The sequence below is a fragment of the Dermacentor silvarum genome, chromosome 4 (genome assembly GCF_013339745.2).
Source record: "Dermacentor silvarum isolate Dsil-2018 chromosome 4, BIME_Dsil_1.4, whole genome shotgun sequence".
NCBI classification, from domain to species: domain Eukaryota; kingdom Metazoa; phylum Arthropoda; class Arachnida; order Ixodida; family Ixodidae; genus Dermacentor; species Dermacentor silvarum.
The window spans coordinates 221,615,029-221,640,213 of record NC_051157.2 but is presented as its reverse complement, the minus strand read 5'-3'; the positions used below and the strand labels follow the sequence as shown (position 1 = coordinate 221,640,213).

Genomic DNA, 25,185 nt, shown 5'->3' with positions numbered 1-25,185 from the left:
TCGGAAGGACTCGCGCTCGTTTTTCCATCAGCCTACGGTAGAGATGGAAAACAGTGAGCCGGGACTTGAAGGGACAGCTCACGCGAACCTCGCTTGCTTGTCACAGCTTTGCCGGGAGAACGGCGATGCCGTGGAAGGTGCTTTAAGTTGCCGGAAGAACACTTCTCGCGGGTCAGGCTGCGAGAGACGAGGGCGCGTGGGAAATCCTCGTACACGGCACCCCTAACGTTGCAGTGCGCTGCGGTGTGCAATGCAGATCGGTGGGCCGTTCCGTCGCTGGCGTGCATGCGCCCTTAGACGGGTTTCAGGGCTCTCGACAAGGCCAGATTTATTGAATTGCCAGAAAATACTTGTCCGTAGTGAGCGTTCATTCACATTACCAAATAGCGCCCACATTTTATTAATCATGCGTGGGCCTGGTGGCTTAATAGCTATTGCGTCGTTCTACTAAGCCCGAGGTCGCGGGTTCTACTCCCGGTCAAGGCGGCCACATTTTGATGTGTGCGAAATGCAATAACGCCCCTGTATACCGTGCCTTGGTGTACGTTAAAGAACCCCGTGTGGACAAAATTCATCCGGAGTCCCCACTACGGCGTGCCTAACGATCACATTGTGGTTTCGGCCCGTAAAACTTCCGAATTTATTTAATTAAAAATATACATATAACGGCATGCAAGAATGCAATAAGGGTAAGTTATACGAATGATGTAGCTGATAATGGTAAAAGACTGCAATGTGGGCCCAACTTTCTGACACCTCTGTCTTCATTTCTCCTTTTACGCTCTATTTGTGTCAAAGCAATAAAATCCAGTACAACCCATACCTTTCATTGCGGTTGAAACATGGCGCTAGAAAACAACTTTTATTTACGAGGTGCTCTTGCACTTGACAGGTTAGGCGTTACTCACTGCTTCTCATCAGATAACGAAGACGAATCGCTAACTAGAAGATTTATGAACAGTCTCTCGCACGTCGCATTCGCCAATCTAGTTAAAACTTCGTGATGCTGTAAAACGCGATATGCGTTTCTCGTTCCGAGTACCCGTAACTAACACCGAAACCGATACAGCGGGAATGTGATAGCCGGAAGTGACTCTGATCAGGTATCGCAAGTCCGCTGCAATAGCTAACCACTCGCTAACCACGAACACCCCAGGGTCCCCAGATACCCGAACCCTGACAGCATCTATTACATGTTTTGAGATTGGCGCCGTCTCGAATGCGCCGATCGTCGCTTCGGAACCGAAGACGCGCTCGCGGCGCGGAGATTCTCGCTGTCCGATTAACACACTCCCACATTAAAGTCTCATCGCCGCCGACAGACTTTACGCCTGCCAGTGCAATAATTAAAAACGTGACCATCGCTCTTTGCTTAGTCATCACCAGGCGGCACCTGATAAAACGGTTGCTCGACAGAGACGCGGAACCGCAAAGCCTGTGAGCAGCACGCTTCATCACATCAGTACCTCGTAGCGACGTCAACCGCACGGGGAAGTAAGAGCGCAAGAAACTCACATCTAATTTCGCGCGACGAAATAAGCGAAACACAAGGGTGAGACAGGAATGCAGAAGAAATTAAGGGCGTGCACTTTAATTCAATTCACGCCGCTGTGCTCGGCGCTGTGGTGGCTGCTCTCAATCATGCGTCTATCGTTATGAAGATCAGCAATTTCTGAGAACGCCGGTCGAGCCTGCTCAGGGAAAACAAGGTATAAACGAAGGCGCCAAAGGGTTCTCTAAAAAAAAGAAAAAGAAATGCGGCAGTGTCTTTATTTGACCTCAACCGGGAGAAGACTGGTTCACCCGAAATTGGGGGAGTGACCTGTCGGTTGTGCTTCTGTAGTTGGAGTCCCCTCGTTTGTGACCCGACATGCTGCCTATAGGTATAGGCATATAAACTACGCTCACGGCCAGCGAGCTAATTACAGCGGCTTCTTCAGTGTACGTGGCATTGCGTGATACTCTTGCTACAAGGCAATTAACATCAGGACATCAGTTTTAAATATTTATATTCGTTGGCACTCATATTATTCCGTTTCTTTTTTCTTTCCTTTTATGTTTCTTTTTTTTTTCCTTTGTGCACATTTTAATGGAAACGCGTAACGAATTCCATCTCAGGGTATACCCATCCCAGTCAAGTGGACAAAGCTGTTTCGCAATATTTCTGTAAGAAAACTGAAATAAAGCCTTGATGGATTCACTGCGTTTTGTCTGTACGCCTGGCATATATCACTGATGTCAAACGAATTGAGAGACACAGCACTGTGACGTCTTGGACGTCAAAGTATTTACTCGTTTTCTGCACGTAGAAGCGCTGTAAGTATGCCGTCACAAGTTTCAAAGTTCAGTCTCCGTCTCCTTCAGAATAATATGTAGCCCATCTTTACGAACAAACAATTACCTAAGCCCGCGAGCAAGTTTATAAGTTCAGTCTCTGTCTCCTTCAGAATAATATGTAGTTCATGTTTACGAACAAACAATTACCTAAGCCCGCGAGCAGACCCCGTCAAAATTGATGACGTCATGGCGATTTGGTGTGGGAACTCCAAGGCGGCGTCGCCACAGGTCTTTAGTTTTAAGGTCTTTACTAGCTTATCAAGCATTTTTCTCAAGTAAAAGTGTCTTGTGTCTTTTATGGTATTGTAAAAGCCAAATTTATTAAAAGAGCGAATAATTATCTCTCTGTTGTGTCTCTTTAATGGATCCCTGTGTAGGCCGCGGCCTGTGTCCTCTAAAGTCTTAATTAATTAGTGGGGTTTTACGCGCCAAAACCACGCTCTGATTATAAGGCACGCCGTAGTGCGTGACTCCGGAATAACTTGGACAACCTGGGGTTCTTTAACTTGAACCTAAATCTAAGTACACGCATGTTTCCGCATTTCGTCCCCATCGAAATGCGGCCACCGTGGCCGGGATTTGATCCCGCGACCTCGTGCTAAGCAGCCCAACCCCATAAGCCACTAAGCTACCACGGCGCGTTGTTAAGTCTTATGGTCGACGGCATACATTAAACGAATAAGCACGCATTCCACTTACGCATTCGAGCTTCATTTGTGAAGCTAACATTCCCTGCTGATGTCCCCCATGTTTTATTTCCTCAAAAACCCTTATCACGCAACTGAGGAACATCGTGCGGCAGAGCAGGTAGCTGGGAACAATACTATTCAACTGAGACAAAGGAAAACACAAAATGACTTACGGTGTCCCCGTCCCGAAAATACCCACCTGATTATGAGGGTCACCGTAGTTGAGGGAATCGAACGCGCGATCCTCGCACTCAGCAGAGCAACAACGTAGCCACTGATCCACCACTGCAGGTGATATACAGCTGAACAGTGTATGCTAGTATTGGGACTTGTGGCATATCAAGATTGACTGAACTAAAACTTGCACTAAGACAACTGCAAACTTGAGCTATATGTGAATGTGTTGTTTTTCGAGGAAGTCGAACAGGTATCTTTCAAGCTTGATCTGCAATGGAGCTTTCGGGTGGTCGTACATTTTTTCAGGAGTAGCAGGAAAAGATGAGAGGGATCATACAGGGAGGTTAGATACCCTGGGTATGCACAGGGTAGCCAGAAGAGGCTGGCAACCCTGTAAATGGGTAGCGGAGTAAAGTGGAATTAAACATTATAGGAGGATACAAATGAAACAAAACAAAATAAAGTGAGAAGAGGAATTGCACGTTATTGCGATCTAGCGCACAATTTTCAAAGTCTCTCTCTCTCGATTAGCCCACATGCCCTCAAGACGCGCAAAACACGTTCGACGCCTTCCGTGTGCTAAGAACCGCCTCAACCAGTGTCCGAGGGTTCTCTCTTGCGACAATTATGCCGATTGCCTAGTCTATCTAATGCGGTTGAGAGTCCTTTTCAAGGAGCACTGCAGCAAGGACATTCACGACGGAGATGCGTAATTGCCTTATCGCAGTCACAGCTGTCACGTGTAGAGGTGTCAACCATTTTGATGCTGAAATAAACAAGAGTTTGTGAAGGCCACGCCAAGCCATAGGACGCCACAGAAGTGCCTTATCATCTCGCGACATCCCATGCGGAAGATGGAGCCGCAAACGTGGATCCAAGCAACAGGGACGAGCGTTTGCATATTCCGTCCGGTTCCATTGTGGCTGTGCAAACTTGCGCGCCAGCGAGCCAAGCCTTTGGATAGTTGAATCGGTTCTCGACGGTGCTATACAATGGATATCGGCAAGGGCCGATCGGGCGGCCTCATCCGCATGGTCGTTATCCGCAGGTGCCGCAGTGGCCCGGAATCCACTGATATGCTGCGCTGTGCCGTTTGCCGATAGCTTGGTGATGAAGTAGTCCTATGTCATCGACTAATTGTTCATTAGTTCCGTGATGAAAAAGCGAGAGGAAAAGAACCACGCCTGTGGTGGTTCTGGAATCATGAAACGGCAGAGGAGCACGGGGACGGCGAGTTCTGCAGCCGTCGATGACGTCAAGTGAGGTGTCTTGAATTCGATGGCGATTGAACTCGCGGGAATGACTACTGAACCGACTCAGCTTGATGAACTTCTAAATGAGAATGCGGGTTTTAACCTCGCGGAGCTGCCCAGTGGGTAACGAGGGACGTCGTAGTAGCTAGTGGGCCACGAATTAATTTTGACCACGTGGTGTTCTTCTGAGGGATATACTGGGATGTTAAGTAGTTATGTATTATTTAGGTATTCTTTTGCAACAGCAAGTACGCTACCCTTAGCGTGATACGACGCTTGGTAAGTCCGAAACGACGCAGAAACGAACGCCCTGAAGTTGTCGCACAAGAGGTGCTATACTGGATATGGTCAAATTTCGCCACATTGTCAAATGCGCCATCTCGTCAGCTATGATTGGCCGAAGGGGCTTTTAGGGCCCTTTCTGATTGGCTCAAAAGGCCGCCATTACAGAATATGACATTACGACGGAATTTGACAATGTCAAGATTGGCACCCCATATTGCCGAACCGTCGTAGAGTTTGACAGCGTTTATACTGCGTTCTAGTTAATTGTTAATCAGTAAATGAGGAGTACAATGTCTTCTGAAATAACCAAGACACGACCCATAGGAAGTTTGCGAGAACTTTTACTGCGCCCAAAGCTGCCCAAAAAAGACAAATTATTTTAAACTCCGTGACTTAAGGCATCCGTACCGGCGTTGAAGCTCTGGAGCAGAAGTTAAAAAAAAAAAAAGAAACAGTTCAGCCTTGATTCCCATCGCCAGTAATCAATCCGTTCCCGCCAAATGAATGAATGTAGAGTCTCGAAAAAAATACTGCGGATATCTAAATTGAGTGCGCGGCTGTGCAGAATCTCTTTAGCGTGCACGCAAACAGCGGTATAAATCCGGGCGTCTTTGCCAACCGCTACGGCCGTGATTTTCTCGTTCACAGAGAAGAAGACTTGGTGTTCTCAAGTATTTCTGCATTGCTGACGTCGTGCTGAAGCCCTGCCTTCACTCTTACCGGAACGGGTCGACAGCGCGCTGAAAGGAAAACCAGGAACTGCACGCATTTCTCTTCCTCTGCACCGCTGCAAGTACACCTCGCGAGGAACACACGCCTTTCGGAAGTGCACAACGGAACAATCGTTTTTCGTTGCTTTTGTATTCCCCGAGCAATACGTGCGCTCTCCCTTAACGAGGTCGCAGACGGGCGGGCAAGCCCGCTCACAGGCTCCAAAGTGATTCCGACAGCGTATGAAATACGGCGAACTGAGGAACTGTACGCTACGCCCTTCCACGTGCAGCTAGCGGGCCCCGCTGGCGCCCCGGCACAAGAGCCAATAACGCGTTCTTGCCCGCGGAATAATTAATCTCGCCGCATTTGCGGAGCTAAACCAAACGAGCTCGGCCAATTACCCGTCGGTACCGCGAACGTCCGAGAGAGAGCAGTTCTTGACCATTGGCAAGCGCTGCAGCCAAGAGCGAAACGGCCTGGTCCGCTGAAACGGCGGGTATAACAAACAGCTCGCATGCTCAACAGTTCGTTGTACGTGCGTGTTTTGACTATGGCGTATACATATCGCATCTGCACGACACAGCGCAGTTGGAAATGCGAAATTAACCCTGGGTTACGTTTACCTTGTTTTCAGAAGCAGTTTCTTTTTTTTTTTTTTGGCTAAGCCGTAACTTAACTGGGGTCATCGGTAAGAGTTATCTAGTAAGATGGCAGGCTTGAGAAATGCGCGCCTGCGCGAAGGCAATGAGAGTTCAAGATATATGCAAAGATGATAACTTTCTCAGAACGCTATTCAGTACGCTACCGTAAACACAATACGCCATGGATGCGAAAGGAACCCAACAAGACTAACAAGCGCTGTTTAGAAACAGCACAGAGACCATTTAGGTCAGCTGGTGGAGCGAAATCTCGCAACAAACGTACACGACCAAGACGCGGTTGTCGGAAAGCCGAACACCCCGTTATCATTTGTCTTATCCCACCGACCCCGTCGTTTACTTGCCCCGAAGAACGTGAAAACCAGTGAAGCTGGTATATACGCTAAGAAGCTGAAAGAAAAGATACCAAGATGACAAACGTGACACATCTGAGCCATGCGCAGATACACGGCAAAGCGAAGGACTACCTCGATTCGCACAAATTTCGTAGGTTCACTGTGGTGCAGCCGATAGAAAGACAACATGGCGCACGAAGTTCAGCTGTAGGACGCTACAGACGACTGGGTTCGCGTCAGAATTGAAGAGAGCCACTTGGTGCAGCCTCACTGCTCTTTTTTCTTATACGTAAGAAATGAAGCCCGCACACGAACTCTTTCTAGTCCAGAGCTCCCGTGACTGCATGCCTTTTCTGCGTTAGCACCACAGGGCGTGTGCTAACGCAGAAAAGGCATGCTGGAGCGACGGAGGTTGCATAATTCCCTAGACAGCGTTGGCAGCCAACCCCTGTCGGAGGACGCTATTATGTCGGAGGCACTCACAACTTTTCTTCTCCCCATCATCATCCATCACAATACGCTCACTCCCCATTCCTCTTCCCTAGTGCAGAGTAGCAGACTAGAGCTAACCAGCTCAGGTTGACATTAGTCTTTCCTGTCAATAAGATCTCTCTCTCTCTCTCTCTCTCTCTCTTGCGCATCCAACATCAGCTACCTTTCGATTTTGGTCCATCCAACTTTAAGACATTTTGTCTGTGTTCCTCGAATCGTGTACATTGTGCAGAGGTGATGTCAAACAACTAACCTTCGCTCCAAATACAGTAGTTATCTTAAAAGTATTTCTGTGTTTGCAACAATGAGACTATAGTGTGCCTGGCACATGGCGGCAATGTCCGTACAGGGACACGTGGTGCGTGACTTGTCCAATTCGCCCGTGCGCAGCTCATTCACGTGCGCGTGTTTCATTTGCCCGCCGACATGCAAACGAAGTCAGCGAGGGGAAATCGAAAGTGTAAGCGAAGCGGCGTGCAGAAGCAAGCACACAACGTGTATACACTTTCAATGTAACTGCTTCATTTGCTCCGGAGAATCAATCGGCACGGAACCGAGCGCGCGCTTGTTCCCAGGAGGCGCATACATTTGCATGCTAGAGTGCGGGGTGTAAATCAGCGGAAGGAAACACAGCATATGTTATGTTGTCATCGACCACCACGCGCGCGCACCCAGACACTGTGAATCAGGCTCGCGTCATTAAGCCGGCCCTCAGAAAAACACGGCTAGACTACTTCGACCAGACTATACGTACCTACACGAGCACTACACAACTGCTAAACAATGACCAATTGAGGGCAACGGCCAGACGAGTCACAAGCTGGCTAAACTATACAGTGTCATCCATTACAGCGAACACAACAGCAACAAATTCCGAGATGAAAGGGACGCTCTCCTGGAGATTCTGCTAAAAAGTGCCTTCCGCATGCATGGTTGCAACACATTGCATTCCCCGAAGCATCAGTTATAGCCCGCAAAGATACTTCACGTCTCCTTATCGCATTTTTAAGAAGAGACTGGTGTGATGGACATATGGTGAAACACTGCAGTTATATTGTAAGAGACGCTCGGGCGGAGCAATTGCCGGCCTTGATCGGCAGGCTAAACCCGCCTGTTGCTACAATCCACCATCACCACCAGCACCTGCACCAGCACCACCACCACTACCACTACCACTACCAGATCCGAAGACAGGGTCTACTATGGAGCACCAGACAAACACCAGACAAACCAGTCTGCGTGTCATATCATATCTAGGCTGCAATCGACGATTAGTCCGAACTCGGTGTCCCATTTAAGATGGAGCGGCACTTTTCGTAAAGAACCAAACAAAAACGAAATTTACAGAAAGGTGGACGTTTGGAGTGATCAACAGTAGTCATGCTGCTGGATGAATGTTGCCGCAACAAGAATCGTTGCTGTCCTGAACATGGCCTCCAAGATCGCAACTACGCCCCGACGAATACAAGCTCCCCTTGAAGAAACGGTCATATTCCCTGTTCAACCACTGCTGGTCACTGTACGTGGAGAAGTGGTACAGCACTCGCTAAATGCACAAGCGAGAGCTGAGCACCCGCGGATGATCGCGACGCCATACGGGTGTAACACCCGTGCTTGATGAAAACTTCAACGTCTCTTTTTTCGCTCGCGCCCGCCAAAGCGTCGCTCTAATTACAAGGTGCGCGTCGCGCGCGCGCGAGTTGCACCTCCCCGACCCCCGTGCGGATGCCCGCAAGAGCGTTACACGCTATCGCGAGGGTAAAACTCGCCTCCTGGAACGACCGGTAATTACCGGGACTGCAACGCACGGGCAGCCTTCGTGTCAATGACGGGCCTCGGCTTCGTCGAGCTTGCGTGCTAGATTGGACAGCTCGGGGACCCAGATATGCGGCAGCCAGTGCGATATGAGACTGGGAGGCCCGCGGCTGCACCCAGTTTTGAATAAGTGGAAGCGACTGCATGCGTACATTCACTATGCGCCAGCGATCCTGGCAGCTCGTATCGTTCATGACGCCACCTGGTGTCTACATCGCACCCCAACTTGAGCCAATTAAATATCGGAAAAATAACGACCCAATGCGCTTGCCTGCCCTAAACGCTTGAAGTTTGAGGTCATGTAACACGCCCGAGGGTTTACCGCGTGGGCTGCGCGCAGTGAACGCCCGGAGCGGTGAAATTAAATAATCGTTAACGACGCGATCAAAGGGCGAGAGTTGATGGCCGCCTTCCACGAGTTGTCTCAACAGATAACGTGGAAAACGATGCCCTACTAAAGAGTATTTTACTCCAAAACTGTAGAAGGTTTAAGTAAAGGCAGTGAATAGGGAAGTGGGACGGGGAAGAAAAGGCCTGAGGAGTCATGATGGTGATGAAGGGAGGGAGGGGAGTACATAAAAATCATCTACGTTGCGGCATCTCTTAAACTCATTCGTCTATAGTTTAGTAGCTCAGCACCTCCCTGCCTTCCTCCCTTACTTCTCTGTAGTATAGCTCGTACAAAGAAAGACTAAAAAGGTGCTCTTACGTGTAATCAAGGCTGTAGTACCAACTTCTGCCACTCTGGCCCGTGCTCAGGACAACCGCAAAACACGTGTTTCTGGCACCTGACAGTGTTCACAATCTCAACCCATGTCCCTGCAACGTATCTGTTGTGTATAACGCCCACTGGACGCGACGCCAAGACAAATCCGACACGCCATACTTATTTCGTTCGTTCGAGCTCGTGAGAAAGGTAACATGGCGAAATGGACTAAGCAGAGAGAGACTGCCACAGGGGAAAAAAAGATTAAGAATACGCAGAAAGCGCAGACAATGATTTCAATTTAAGCAACATCGGAACGCTTCAACATAGTTATTCGGTTTACTGAAGGAATGATTCGCTTGGCGGCGTATATTTGCTACAGTGACGACACTCAGGTGGCGTTTGTTGTTTCATTCCGTAATTTGGTAAGGAACAGAGCCGTTAACCAGCACAACTGTAGCGGTAGTACAGGAGGACAGCACGCGGTGTTTCGAACAACTACGTTGACAAGTGGCGTTCGGCCACGAACGTGCATCCCATGGAGAACGTTAGTATGTTTCTCTATGTGCATGCCCCGTAACGCGAGCGCGCGCCCTTGGCGTGGGTGCCATTCTTCCGGCCTCCGACCAGCAACCTACGACCGCCAGCCACCGACATAACCACGGTCGAAGGAGCCAAAGAAGGCTGTTTCGCTTTAAAACAACGTAGCGCGCATCGACACCCAGAACGCGAGCTAGCAGTATGCCCATGCACGCCCACAGAATATTACAGGAAGCTCAAACTCGTGCTCCACACAAAATAGACAAAACGTGCACGGCGCGAAGTCTGAACGAGTAATAGACGCACGAGCAGGAAGCAAGTTGGAGGCTGTTTCAATATACTATTCTGATGATACTGAGCTTCTCAGTAAAGAGTAGGCTTACCGAGAATTACCCGCAGGCCACTGATGATGAGGTGCGAAAGCACGTCTCTTTAACAGTACATGTGCACGAAAAAATGGTGCAAGTAGTCACGCCACGAATGAACGATGGCCTATCTACACGCAGGGACGATCATTTAGGCCCCGCACGACGCCATTAGTTTGTGGGCACTCAATAAGAAGGCGTTACAGCAACAGCTATGAACTTAAACAGACCGATTACGACGCCTTTCTGCATTGAACACTATACGAAAGCCAGACTGGCGTCAGGTGTGCGTTGAAAATGAATCATCTGAGAACTAGCGCGTGTTCTCAGCTTTATGCCTCTGAACGCTTGGCTTAACTCCAGCTTCCTCTCTCTCCCCCTCTCTCTCTTACCCCTCGCTTGGGCCAGGCGATGCCATCAAATGGCTTCTCATTCTCTCATCACTATACGCCGAATCTGTTCTGCCCTGTTAAACGTGGGCTGCTTGGAGAGCTTGACGTATACAAGTACCCCGGCTACTCCAATTCTCTATTTCATCTAGCGAAAATCAATTAAAATTAAGAAGAAAACTGTGACGAAGTTCAGCCTAGCTCGAAGACGCAGTGTAGGCTGCTCCCGCAGCTATGAAGACGACGACTGAGCTGCGCAGGCCTTCCTGCTCCGCTCCACCTCGCGAATCGCTGTTGCATCATCCGACCATAAAGGAGGCCGACCTGACGCTACGGAGACCATAGAAGCACCAAAGAACCAGGCGGGAAGTGCACGTCTCGGTGTCGCCGGTCGTACAAACGCCTTTGACTCTCTTGGGAGTTCAGAAGGCGGTCACGGGCAATTTCCCTTGCGTGGGCAGCGCGGGCGACGGCATCAAGTGCGTATTCACTGTAGGTCTCGAGGGGCAGTGCTGGTTCTCGGCCGAACAGAAGGAAAAATGGAACGAATATTCGACAAATCTAAACTGTGTATTGTCCAATCGAACTATTCGCACATCCCCTACTGTAAGCCTAACTTCTATTTTTCCTACAAACCCAGAAAACACCAGCTACATCATGTTTGTTGTCTGATGCGCACCTTCCCTCTTTGTTCTTTTATTTTTATTTTTCACCAACGTTACACGTACCACATTCCGTCCCCTCACTTGAGTGTTCAGTTTATCACCAGCCTTCTCTGCTATATTAAGAGTCAAAGTACAATGTCTTATTACTGGTATAATGCGCTGACTGCATAACTTATCTCCTAGCATAACAAAGCTAGTGTTAATGGAGTGACGGTGCTTACCGTACGTGCCTCAACACATTCTATACACCAGTCGCACACAATTCCTAATGTACATCCATTCCAACAAAAGTCTTAATGGACGCTTTTCATAACGCATCCCATTTTTTTTTTTTTTCTATCACTCAAAAGACGAACATTGTGCAGGGGCCGAAGACATTCTCCAACAGTTGCACTGACAAAAGTTAGTATGCAAATATAAATAACCGTGACATTTATTCTTTTGGGAAAACCTAAGAGTTAAATGGCGGGTAAGTTTTTACGTTAAAGAAAGAATGCAGCGCAGCACCGATAAGCAGGAACGAAAGAAGAGACAGACCAGCTCGTTCATTCTAACGTATGTTGTGCCGTATCTTTCCTTCAGCAGAATCAATCAACTGTACCAGGTGACAACGCAGGAATTCAGTACACGTTCCAATCGTACAAAACAGCGGTGCACCTGCTCTACGAGCCTCCGGGCTTGAAAACCTAGTTCTCGAGAAACTCAGATTTTGCAAAAACTCTGCCTCCCCCATGACGTAACGGAAATGAGCGCATGTAATCGGCTGAAGCGTTCATACAGGCTTGAGTTGGACAGCGGTACACTTTACACTGCATTTTTACAGCTTCACCATGGAGGGAGGAAAGGACTATGGGAGAGAGCATTGCACAACACGATTGAAGCCCAACGAGTCGGCCCAACACGTGATCGTCACGTCAGAGCGCACGGTAGGTTTTAATGCGAAAACGATGGCTCCGCCGTGACGCAACGTAAATAAGCGCAATTGGCTAGAACACCTATAAGCTTTAAGCTTCTGCTTGAGTTGGACGGCGACTATAGACCAGCGATAGGTCTTTTTAAGTTTATGTATTCAGCTCACAGATGACTAAAGCCATCCCCGTCTTCCTACCTCCGCTGCGACGAATATCAGGGAATTTTTCGTCCGGAAGTTCCAATCGATTAAATGTTGGCAAAGCGCGCCACTGCAAATGAAAAGCAATACAATCGCTCCTGGTTCTCGATGCATTGCAACGAATTAAACTTCACCCCAAGGCCTTATCACAAGCGGCGTAAAAGCAAGTGCCAAGATGAAAAAAGAAAGAAAAGAAATAAAAAAAACAGTGTCGGGGATTTTGCAAGAAGGGTACTCGGAAGCAACGTCTTGGATAGATCGTAACTAGTTCATCCTGACGTCCGTAACAGTTTCCACGAAAACCCCTCAGCCCCGGAATCATAGCGAGTTCGTCCTGAACCTCGACTAAGGAAGACGTGGGAAAGCTCCGTGTAGGCGAACAAAAGTCGAACGGGTTGGACAGAAGAGCGCAGAAAAGAAAAACGAAAAAAAAAAAAAGCGGGCGAAGAAATCACGGCCTTCCCTCGCTGCGTAAGCCGGGAAGTTCTACGGTGCGCAACCCCGCAATGCACGCGCACTCACACATGCCGGGACAGCGCCGAACGAGGGCGGTGCGATACATACCGCAAGCAACGGCGTATTATGCGAACGCGCGTATAAAGCGAAATACAGTTTCGAGGAAGCATAAAGCGAAATGTAGTGTACCAGTGCAAGGCTGCACGAAGCACATATTTCTTTAAAACAACGTTTTGTTTCCTGCACCCCTGCCAGCGCCCTCGACCGCGCGCCGTTGGCTTGGCCGTCAGTCAGCAAAGCCCGGTGGAAGAAAAACGCATCAGGTACCCGACCAGAGGCTGTCATGTGTACAAACTCTGTAATTGCGCTAGTATTCATTAACAATTAAAGATGCTCTGGGTGTGCACGCGCGTGCGTCGATGCTTTTGTGCGTGTACGTACGTGCGTGTGTGTGGGTGTACTTGCAGCGTAATAGCATTCCCATGTCGCAACTCCTTGCTCCAACCCACACACGCAATGCCGAGAATGACAAAGATGAAAACACTGTCGCCAGGTGGTTGCACTAAAGCCGAAGCTGCTCGAACCCACGTTTCTGTTTACAGTGAAGGGAGAGTTTTGATCCTTCTAAAGCGAAAGTAAGCGACCTGCGTGATTTCAATGCGAATCTTCCTGTTATGCGCGAGTCGTTACGGCACATACAGCACAGCTCCTCGAGTTGAGGGAAGCGAAACGCGAGCGCCGCGCAAGAATGCGTGACGCAAGACGGCCGGCATCGCCGCTGCGGCATCACCCCCCAGGGGTCAGGCAATCAGCAGGCAGCAACCGAAGGGGAGCGAAAGAAAAAACGAAGACGAAAGCAGACCTAGGTCAGAGGGGGGAAGGCGTTCTTCCAGGAGCCAACTGTTGGGTCCTCTCCTCCTCGACCCCCCCCCCCTCCCACCCCCTTTAAGGAACCCAACAGCGGAGCGCGGATCTCACGGCAACAACAAGAAAAGGAAGGGGGGGTCTCAAGTCAGCTGCTCAAGAAGCGGTCACAGCGTAGAGTCCACCAAGCGCTCGCCGCATCGTCGGCCTGACGTCGCCGGAGGCGTACGCGGGTGGCCTGACTCCTCTTGTGATGGATACGCCTGACATAAGAAGAGAGCGGCGAGAGACCACGGAGGAGGCGGAGAAGGGATGTAGCACGTGCATCGTAGAACTCAGTGGCCGGCAGAGCGACGCGAGAATAATCGGCCCGCTGGTGGAACGCGTCTCCGTCGCGCCAATTTAGGCGTCAATGCCGTCAGATATTTTTTTCCCCCCCCAACCTCCTCGAAACTTCCGCCCGTCCAACGCGATTCCGCGGCTTCCTCGAAGATGCGAACGCAGGAAGGTATAGATCGACGCGGGGCCCGCACCAGAGAGTTTGCCAGTGGCCGTTCTGTCTTTTCACTGTTTCTCACCGCAGGGGCGAGGTCGACGATGCGGTCGGTTTAGAGCCGCGTGCAGTTGTCTAATTGAAAAACGTGATCACAAAAGTGCAGTTCCAGCTGAACGCTCGAATTAGCGGGACATTCAGGCTGGATCATTACGCGGTCCACACGCTGCCGATCGCATCACGAGCTGACCGGAGGGTAATGGATGCAGGGAGGTGCACAGCATGACGCACTACCGAAGGGTCTGAAAACTAAGCGGTCATGAAACCCTAAAGGTGTTGAAAATCGTGATTCCGATCAGGCAAGCTGACGAGACCCGAATCGGTCACGATGCAAGACACCGGTGATGCATGCACACGTGGTGTGGCAACTTTTTGAAAGAGCTAACGCTGCTTCCTCCCCTCCTCCTCCTCGTCCCTTCCCCTCCTCCTCTTTATTTTCTCCGCACATTACTTCCGGATGGACTTCTTTGAAAACCTCCATACCACATCGTCAATTAAAAGTGTTCAGCTTTTTCCGTAACGCCATCATTGGTTGCTGCATGAACGCAAAGATCGGCGTACTCCGGCTGTGACCATGCGCTGACTATATGGAAAAGTCAACACTCACGTACACCGGTGAGCCAAAGTATGCTGACCACAGGTGCGCCGGAAAACAAAAATCTTGAATTTATTCGTAGCTCAGACACGCAAATTCAAATTCACAAATTCACTGCGAAGCTCTCAAAGCTGAGTTCGCACGGTAGTCCTTAATTGAAGTTTCATGTACCTGCAGGAAAGAAAATCGGTAGTATCGCAGAACCATTTCTCCGTAGACGTTTGCTCCTTGCTCTCTGCTGCATTTAGGCGACAACGTCATACTTTGCCATATTAGTTCACTTCCACATGTAAGGGTTATGATACAAGGGTAACTAAACTTTATCCACTTTGCTACGCTACACAGGGGGAGAAAAAAAATTCAGCAGGAACCATGCCACTATGACTGTCGATGGTAATGAGGCTCAACAATGCATTAATATAGCGACACAACATATTGCCACCGTCGAAAGGAGTTATGCATGAGACGTGTACTGCAGCGGCACTCCTCTTTCGCGCCTCCCTAAGAACACTCGGCGCCATCAAGCGGCGGCCCCGCAAAGCTTGCGCGTGGCATGGCGCGCCGGTGCATGCGAACACCGAGAAACACGTAAGAAATTAGCATTGGCCTAGAAATTGAACACACTCAAGCCGCGGATGAGAATGTAGGATACAGACAAGATCCTTCGGACTCGATGCACTTGTCACCACAACGGCCTTCACCAAGCTAGCGATTTTAATTCTGCAGTTTCACGTACCAAAACCCCGATTTGTTTACGAGGCACGCCGTAATGGTGGATTCCGGATTAATTTTGACCACCTGGAGGCCTTTAAGGGGTCCCCAATGCACGGGACAGGGGCGTTCTTGCATTTCGCCCGCATTGAAATGCGGCCGCCGCGGCCGCTGGGTTTCGATCCCGCAATCTCGTGCTTCAGCAGCGCAACACTACAGCAGCTAAGCTACCACGGCGGGCATCAAGCTATAGCGCTCTCCGTCAGATGGTCACGGCGACCGAGGCATAACATTCCGCACCCTTATCCTTTCGTTTCATTTCACCTCCCGTTGCCTCGCAGGCGGCGGACGGGCATTCGGACACGCACACCTGCGCGACGCGGACCGGAAGGGAAAAAAAAATGGCGGCCGACGTCACGGTGCCGCTGACGCCTCAAACTCGATCGCTCTCGCGGCATCATCGGCAGGCCGGGGCCGAGCCGAACGGACGCAGCGCTGACAGGGGGGCAATCAGGGCACCGACCGCCGCCCCGGCTGACACAGCGCGTCGCCGACGGAGAAGAACACGACTACTGTGTAGCTGCAGCCTTGAAAGGAATGACGATGACGTTGTTGTACCGCGAAGCGACGTGTAGATGACCCCGACTACTGGTTCCGCCAGGAAGCTTCATTACGGAGAGACTCGACGGAGCGATACGTCTGGTCAAGAGGAACGGAAACCCGATGATGACTTCGCCGAAGTCCCTTGCTTGTTGTGTTACTAGCGCATTCCCAATCGATTAGTCCTGTCACATTGAAGCACCGTATTACGTGGTACGCCAGCGAACGAGCAATTATTTTATCAGTTATGCGTTGCTGTCACGCGTATTTTATTTAAAATGATGTGATAGAAACGCATTTAGGAATGTAGTTCTTCACTCTTCCGGCGGTAGCCGGCTACCCGGAAGCATTTGCGTTTTCACAGCATTTAAGTTCTTGTAACACAGAAACAAAAATACACCAACATTACTAGCGTTGCGCTCGAACTTGGTCGGTCCCCGACGTCATAAATAGCTTTGAGCAGTAATATACTAGATGATCTAAATATTAGTTCCACAGCATGTGCCCACTTCTGTGCATGTGAGTTACTCCTAACGTGAGTTATACAGATTTTACTGCATGCCCACAAGATACGTGACCGTGTATCTACACCCAATGCGTTGCCAATGCAATCCTGCACATCATACCGCAGCTGTTGCACAGACGAATGCCTAATGATTAGAAATTAGGAATTCATCTGAACTTCCAATAGCATGCGCCACAGTTGCAAAACTGAAGCCGCGATGCGGTTAAACTCACTATCAGTTCAAAAGGACACCTTCCGCAATTCTTTGCCGAAACGTTCACTTGTAAAAATGGTTAATAACGATCACACGCGAGCGAAACAAGCAGCAGAAGGCAAGAATTAACCTTCCAGGATTTCACATACGGAGAGCTAGATGCCCTTAAGCTTTTGTCTGCGTAGCAGTTAACCCCTGAAAGCCGCCCAAGCGGCGCGGCTTGCGATCTGTAAGACCGCGGTCTTGCAACGAAGAGCCTCCGAGACATCCACAATCGTCCGCGCATACATCTTCGTCAAAAGCATTTACGGCGCGCGCTTTCACACATCGAGGTCAGCTCGGACAAGCGACGCACCCCGGAGCGCTCTCAGCCCACGACAAGTGCAAAAAAGCGAGCTTCCCCTCCAAGGCCGGACTCATCCATGCAGCGACCCGCGCCACGCCACCAAACCCTTTCTTTTCTGCGCAGCCACTCTCAGTGATCCTTCCCCTCGTGAGCCGAACAAGACGTCACCTTTCTCAAGAGGTAACGCTTCTAAATGTATACACTGCAACATTTGCATATCCCCTTCTTCTGAGATACGAATTTCTATCAGGAAGCCCACAAAGAAAGGGAGCGTCCACGCGCAAGGCGCGAAAGGGGGAAGAAATGTCTTTACATAAACACAAGGACGCACACGACTTGGCCGAATGGACAAGAAATAACTAAGACAGCATACCGCGAGAAAGGAGCCCTGCCAAGGTTCGCGAAACACTCGACCAAAGGAAGAAACAGGAATGACAAGTAGAACACGACTACCGACGCCGGCCAGGAGCGAAGCGCATCGCGGTGATTCATCGTCGCCGATTGCCCACGAAGCGGCAACGAAACCGCCGGCTCAGTACATGGCAGCCCCGCTCGAACTCTTCCTGTTCGTCGCTCGCCAGAAAGCCCCAGTCGCACGGCTGAACCCTCGTCATCTTCGCGCGCAAAAGCAATGGGTTCGGGAATGAATCACCGCCCGGGCCCCGGAACTGCGGCAGTGACAGCTCGGCTCTCTCTCGCGCGGAACCATCGACTCGGCGCCAGCGCGAGGGAGAAGAAGCCTTGCCGGAAGATTGGCAAGCCAAGGTCGTTCCCTGCCTGTGGTCTTCTTGCCTTCATTGGGCTGCCATCGCTCAATCGACGCCCATGGCGTTTTACGTATACACGACGAGAGACGGTGGTGTGGCGCTACGAGCAGAGCCGAACGGTGGGCAGCGGTGCGTCCCGAATCGGGCGATCGTCGCCGACGTTCGGGGCCGACCTGGCAGCCGGTAGAACCGACTGACCGAGCGACCGACCGACGGACGGCCAGATCAACCCCCGCGTATACGCTTGAGAGACAATGCACCGGAGTGCACCCCGGTGAAAGCGGTCAACGTCGCCGAGCAAAGTATATAGCCGCGAACATCGCGTCTACACCCCCCTTTGACGAGATGCCGAGAGAGAGAGAGAGAGAGAGAGAGAGATCGATACCGCTAACGCGCCGTGAATGGAGAAGCGTATAGAACAAGTACGCACCCGCACTGAAGTGATGCTTGCGTGGCTGCTCTGCGTAGCCACAGCAGCAGTAGCGCCCAGACTACCGGTGTGCAGGGACCAGCGGCTCGTAGAAGAGGTAGCCGCAAGAAAATACTTTAGGAATTACGAAAAAGCTCGCTTTCCCATCGTATTTCATGCCTGGCGCGCTTTTGAAACCACGCCATACCTGCGGAGGGACGTGAGCGTCGAGAAAATGTCAATCAAAAATTTAAAAAAAAAATAGCGCACCTTGCACTAGCGGCGCAAGGCTAAAGAAACAGCGAAGCTGATTGGCACCTAGCACTACCGAGTCATCCCAAGCATTTTCCGGAGTTTATTAATTATTGATCGATAATCGATCAGCTATTGATTGGCTATCGTAAGGTATTGGACACGTATTTGGGCTAGGCTAAGCACTACCAAGTCATACCATCCTCGAGCTTAAACACCTTCGCTAGTTCACAGGGGTATGTGCCATTGCGCTTGGACCCTTTCTGCACCCCCGCCAGGATCGGCCCCCATTTTCTGCTCGCTCTGCACGGACTAACGGTCGGCTTAAACAACTCCGCTGTTAAAAATGTTCCCATGTCAATTTCCATCAGCACGGCAGATCGGTTACAACGGGCCTCCGGGCAAACGCGACAGCGATCGAGATGAAGCCTTCTTCTCAACGAATATACTGAAACAGGGCGTAAGCCCAGGGTATTTCTTAATTTGAATACGCCACCTGCTTGAACGACTGTGATACTCCTGTGTTCCTTTGTGTGTGTTAGTCTTTCTTTCTTTGTTTCTTTTTTTTTTTCATCTCCTTCTCTATGTGTGTGCACTTTCTTCATCTTTCTGTCTCCCCTTTTCCCTTCCCCAGTGCGGGGTAGCAAACTGGATATCTACCGGTTAACCTCCCTCTCTTTCTCCTCTCATTCATCTCTCTCACTCTCAATTTGAATACAGTAAAAGTAGGCCACGTTCTTTATCATCTCTCACGTGCGGGTTAACCGGAATCTGAGAAGTAACCGCAGCAACACTTGCACTTCAATCGCTGTATGCTATCAAAACCGACCGCGACATTTTCGACGCCTACGCGGTAATGTGGGTAGCACATACGGTAGGTCGTACTGAACACAGCGACGCAGCGAGCGAGGTGGCAACGCAGGCAGCGTTAAGCGGAACAGCGGCGACAACAGCAGCGGGAACTGTGCGAAGTCAGGAACGCCAAGCACGCAGCGGCAACGAAGCAATTCGTTAAAACGTTTGCAGACAATCCGTTGGGAAGTGCTTGCAACGTTTGCGATAGACCGTGGTTTAGGACGGACGTCACACCAGCACCTGAACGATGCCACGAACTTCTCGCAAAGGAGTTTCCCAACGAGGATGTCAAGAGCGCGTTGTGCTGGACGTGCTTCGCGAGCTCGAAGCCGTGGAAGATTCCAGCTTCTCAGACTCCAACGGCCACAGCTACCCCGAACTCAGCAACATTTCGCCACAGGATTGCCAATTTTTTTTTTTTTAATTTAATGTGTCATTTCGTGAGCGGATCATATTTACAAGGTGCCAACTTGCGGGGAGCAAATGCATTCCAGGTGACTTTCGCTGGTTTTCAACAGGTTTCGTTTACTACGAGTTCAAATGCCAGAGTCGTTTACAACTCTCCGAAAGAGCAGTTTCTTCCAAGCATCACGCAATGCATCGTATTCCTAATGCTACCCTAGACCAGAGGAAAGAAGCACTGTCCAGCTCGAACTTGCAAGACCAATTACGGCTTGTTGTGCAATAACGCTACTTACTACTACTTACTACTACTACTATTGAGGCACTCACGAAAAGCTACTTCCTGTTCGTTTGCGTCGGAGGAACAACAATGAGCAAGTCGTCCTCTTGCACGATCTCAGCGGCCGTGTCTGTCGTCTACTCGGAGCTTGTTCCATAGCGTATAGAGAGATCAACTACTCTCTTGAGCAGAGCGAGATGTGGTCTGTGTACTAGGCAGAGTACCGCTTAAGTCGCGCATAATGACGAACTGTCAAAAAGTGCTTCGAAGTTGCATACATATATTTTATTCCGAAGCGCTGCAGAATCAAGCAGAAGAGAGTCAAGGTGCTATGTTTGTGCGTTATGTGTTGCGCAGTATAATGCAGAGTAATTAAATGTTGACTTCTGTAGTCGGACGTGTTGGGATAAGTTATTGAAACAATTAAGTTTCCGGCTGAAAGCAAACGTACAAGTGCAATATTGGCTTCAATTATTTATTTATTTATTTATTTATTTATTTATTTATTTATTTATTTATTTATTTATTTATTTATTTATTTATTTATTTATTTATTTATAAGATGTAGCGCACGTTTCGAACATTATATTTTTGATAAAGTGGTCATGCGCAACAGTACTTAATGCATTGAAGGTAAATGGAGAGGCCTCAATTCACCAGAAGCTAAAGCTTCCTTGTTTTTTGCCTTGTCCCCGCTGGACAAAGATGGCAAAGTCAGTTGCGTACGCAAATATGTGCTATCGGTGTCAAATGAAACGCGAAGCATAACTGAAGATAAAGTGCGCGCCGCGCCGTACAGTCATCACCACTGACAGGCGTGCACATCCGGTTTGACCGCAGTGCGCGATGGTGCTCCCCCTATACTGCGACATTTTCGTTCCCGTTCTGGTTCTTTTAGTTGACAGCGAGATAAGATAACGGTGCAGCAATGATGACGCCGCACACTGCAGCGCACGCACCGCTGTTCGCGTTTCATTTGACACTGATAGCAGATACGGTTTCGCCACACTGCACGATAATACTAGCCCGATAGTGCGACATGTTAGCTTTTGGTGTCTTCGATTTTTCTTTTCTCGCTTTCAAATAACAGAGAACCAGAACAAAAAACGAAACTATCGCAGTAAAGGGGGATCATAATGGCGCAGTGTTGCCAAGCCAATGGCGATGACAGGACGACGAGCACTTCAGTTATGCTTCAGCAACGCGCTCCGCTGTTCGCGTTTCATTTGACGCCTATAGTACAGCTTGACTAGAAGGAATCAAACTACGTTGCTTTAAGTACATTATTCTATATACCGTCTGTGCCGCTATAGAAGATCGCGCCTTATGTTTGAAGACGCATAACCAACTTCCGCAAGCTTTCGCCTCAGAGTTCCTTTGCTTGGAAGCAATAGGCCGGTTTGTACAATGGCTGATAATGACTGACCACTCCTCTCTATGGAACTATTGTCGGAACGCTCCAGTTACGCAGCTTGTGCAAACAGTACCACTGCGAACAATTACATCGTATTTTAAACCATCACTAACAAATTCAGTGACTGCCGAGGGCTTTCGCTTCGCTTTCAATTCTTTCTACCTGACCCTACAGTAAGTTCTGAATCAAAAATGCCAGCCGCGCAACAACCCAAAACGCACGGACGACCGCCGGCGAGTGCTCAAAAGAGTCAGCCGCCGTTTAACCGACGGCTCTGACACGTTGCTTACATACGCCGCGGGGGCCCATTAAACGTGCCGCGCTTGAGCAGCGGCGAGCATCCACGGCGAAGGCTGCCCAGCTCGCGTTCCGCATATTTAAGCCCAACCTGCGTGCGCCCAAGCTATAGCCGAGAAAGTGAGGCAAAATTGCAATAAAGAGCACGTCAGAGTTGACCCTCAGCCATTTAGCCGCGGAAGCGTTCAGAGACCCCCCTCTACCGATACACACAGAGTACGGCAGTTCTGGAAACTCTTCAGCTTCGGCGGCCATCCGCAGGCTTACCGCAGGAGCTTGTCGAGACACGTGTATCGACTCGGTACAAGAAATGTTCTGTTCTTGCGCGTGTGCTCAAAGTGTACGCGGGCTGATCGAACCCGTCACTAGACGGTGGAATTGCTCGCTTCGGCTATTAACGAAAGAGAAAGCGCCGTGCTACGCCAAAATATCCAAAGCGAAGCAACAGATCAGAACGCGAAGCCTCCTGTAGCGAAGCGGAAGCAGATACATACCCATGCACAGCCGACAAGCGAAACGATACAAGCAAAAGAAAATGATGCGGACGTCACCGCGAGGCTGGATGCGAAGGACGAGAATGAGAAGCTGTCAGCGTCTACGAGGTATAAAGTGACGTGCCTTTAGCGGCATTTCCTTACGCCTTCGAGCCGACCCGTCGCGGCCTGTGAACAAAGCGCGTTGGCAACGTAAGAACGACGCAACCGCGAAGGATAGGCGGCGAAACAAACGCGCGTGCAGCGGGTTCAAAAATAAGAAACAACCCATAACAGCAAAAGAAGAATGGCATGCGCCGCGAAAGCCAAACCCCCTTCGCCGCCTCTGGTCTTCCCTGCCAGCGTCGCCCGGGGCGACCGCTTTGAGCAGGAATTGCCGGGTTTACGTTAATTACCTCGCGGGTCAGAGCCGTAATAGATGCCTCGGCCTGCTCGTCATGTCGAGAGCCTTGGCTGTATAGCGAGATGCCGCGCTGCTGCGGTGGTGGTGAAGACGACGACGCCTCAGCCACACGACCCAGCCTATTCCGGCGGGCAGCGCGTCGTCCCACTCGTGGTCGCAAGCGTCCGCGGTTCAGTGAAAGAAAATTAGGCTAATGGGGGTAAAGAAACGGTTGGCCCGAGTTGTCACGTTGAATTATCCGCTGACCGTTCAGGTACCAGAGTGCGCGAGATGAACGTTATACAGCGCGACGCGACGATAGAGGCTATAAGTTAAATGTGATTACATTTGACGTGTGTATATTGTAAGATTTTAAGAAGACCGAGAGCTCTAGAGAAATCGTACCGACTGCATAGTAGCGACAGTCGGGAAACCGTGACGGCGCAGATCTGACGCTTATCGCACCACGCTAGTTAGGGTCGCGATACCTCTCGAGCCATCCTACATGACGAAGCCTTGTACGATGCGGCGATAAACGAATGCATCCGTGTATCTTTCAAAGGTTGCTTGGAGGCGCTTGAGTAGCGGCGCGCGATCGAGCGCGCATCTATTTCATATTTCGCGTATTTCGCGGGCCCTTTTGCTTTTTCTGAGAGAAAAACAACCAGGCACACTTCAGTACGAAATAAATGCTTGATTCGGAGGTTTTTCTAGGTGCCCTACAACTTTGTAATTTGCATGTTTGTGATTCAAGCAATAATGAAAAAGTTTACTAATTAAAAACAATTAATACTTCGTGATGAAAAAAAACACTGGCTGTAAGTACGCACGACTGTCGCTACTATGCAGTCGGTACGATTTCTCTAGAGCTCTTGGTCTTTTAAATCTTGGTCCAAGATAACTGGGACACCCTGCATATACACACACGGAGGACTGATGTCTGCTGTGGTGAAACAGAAACAAGTAGTGAGAGGACTGATCAATTAAGCAGAGATACACGGCATGGTCGAGGTTCGAGGTCACGCCGCAATTCGTTTCGGGTAATAGGGTGTCGATTGGATTTAGGGCTACTGCTGCCCGTTATAGAACGTAGGGTGTTCCAGCTAACGTTAGCGAAGCTGGTCAACAACAACAACAAGAAAGAAGCAAAAGCACGGTGCAAGATACAACCGTAAGACCTAGGTTGTTTGGTCGTCAGACAACCGATGACTGAACAGCCTAGGTTTTATAATTGTAGCATGTACCGTTTTGTTTTTATCTTTTTTTAATCATTTAACAACTTGGATAACGTAAGCTGGGACACAGAGTATATGAGCTGCAATAGCCAAAAAAGAAAGCGCGGATACCTCCAGCTTCAGGAGGGCAAGTGCGTTTTGCGTCCCATCACGGGCGCGCTCTAACCATGTACAAAAGAGTCAAGGAAAGTCGTGAAACCTATTTAAATTTTCGACGTACAAGAGAGTGACAAAGGCCACACTAGGTCCGAAAGCGTTGACGTCACCAGAGCCAACGGGGGCCTAAAACACTTCAAGCGGACAGCACTTGAACCCGCATTCACAACGTGCCGTGCAGTTTGAGAAAGCGCAGCGCAGCGTCGCGCGATATTATTAAATTTTGGGCGGAGGCTGCGCATCATTTTGCTGCGCCCCGCGAACTCCGTATACCAAACCATGCTCAACCATCACTGCAAGATCAACCGGGAACAGCAGCGCAGTTCAGTTGCACGTGCTACGGTTTCGGGAAGAGAAACTCTAGCGCTCACCTTGAGACTTAAAAAGTCAAACTTCTGGCCTGACGAGGCAGCATGCAGGTTCTCTCGAAGGGGCAAGGGCATGGACGCAGCTCTTCGTACACGCATGGCCACATGCAGTGGGCGCGCATCAGGGAGTGAGGGCGTAAGGGAGTACAGCGTAAGGGCGACCCGCTTGATGAGACAACTCAACCGCACGTGTCCCGCCATTTCCACGTTCGTTAGAGGAGCACACACACTCAGCAACAGCGGCGAAGCGCGACTCGTATGCCTTCTCTCAACGCCGCTCTGGGGACAGCAATGCGCTTATCACGCGTTTTAGATGCAACCAATGGAACTTCCCCGCACACTTAGGTGGCCCGGATTTCAAGCGATGACTGGCGGGTTTCACGTTATCGGGTGCGCTCCGACATGGTTGACGAGCACCGTTCCTTCTGTCTGGCGCGTGCGACGTTTTAATGCGATAGCGTTATACCGATGAAAGCGTGGCCGCGCCGGCGATGCACT

At 50.0% G+C, this 25,185-nt stretch overlaps 1 protein-coding gene across 1 annotated transcript in view; it reads right to left on the bottom strand.

Annotated features, from left to right (window-relative positions):
* The window catches only part of LOC119450991 (F-box/LRR-repeat protein 12), a 462,769-nt gene extending 437,891 nt beyond the window's left edge, over positions 1 to 24,878 (bottom strand). The window contains exon 1 of the mRNA XM_049666759.1: positions 24,691 to 24,878. The gene's annotated coding sequence lies outside the window, so the exon portion shown is untranslated. The remainder of the gene's footprint in view (positions 1 to 24,690) is intronic.
* Between the last annotated feature and the right edge of the window lie 307 nt (positions 24,879 to 25,185).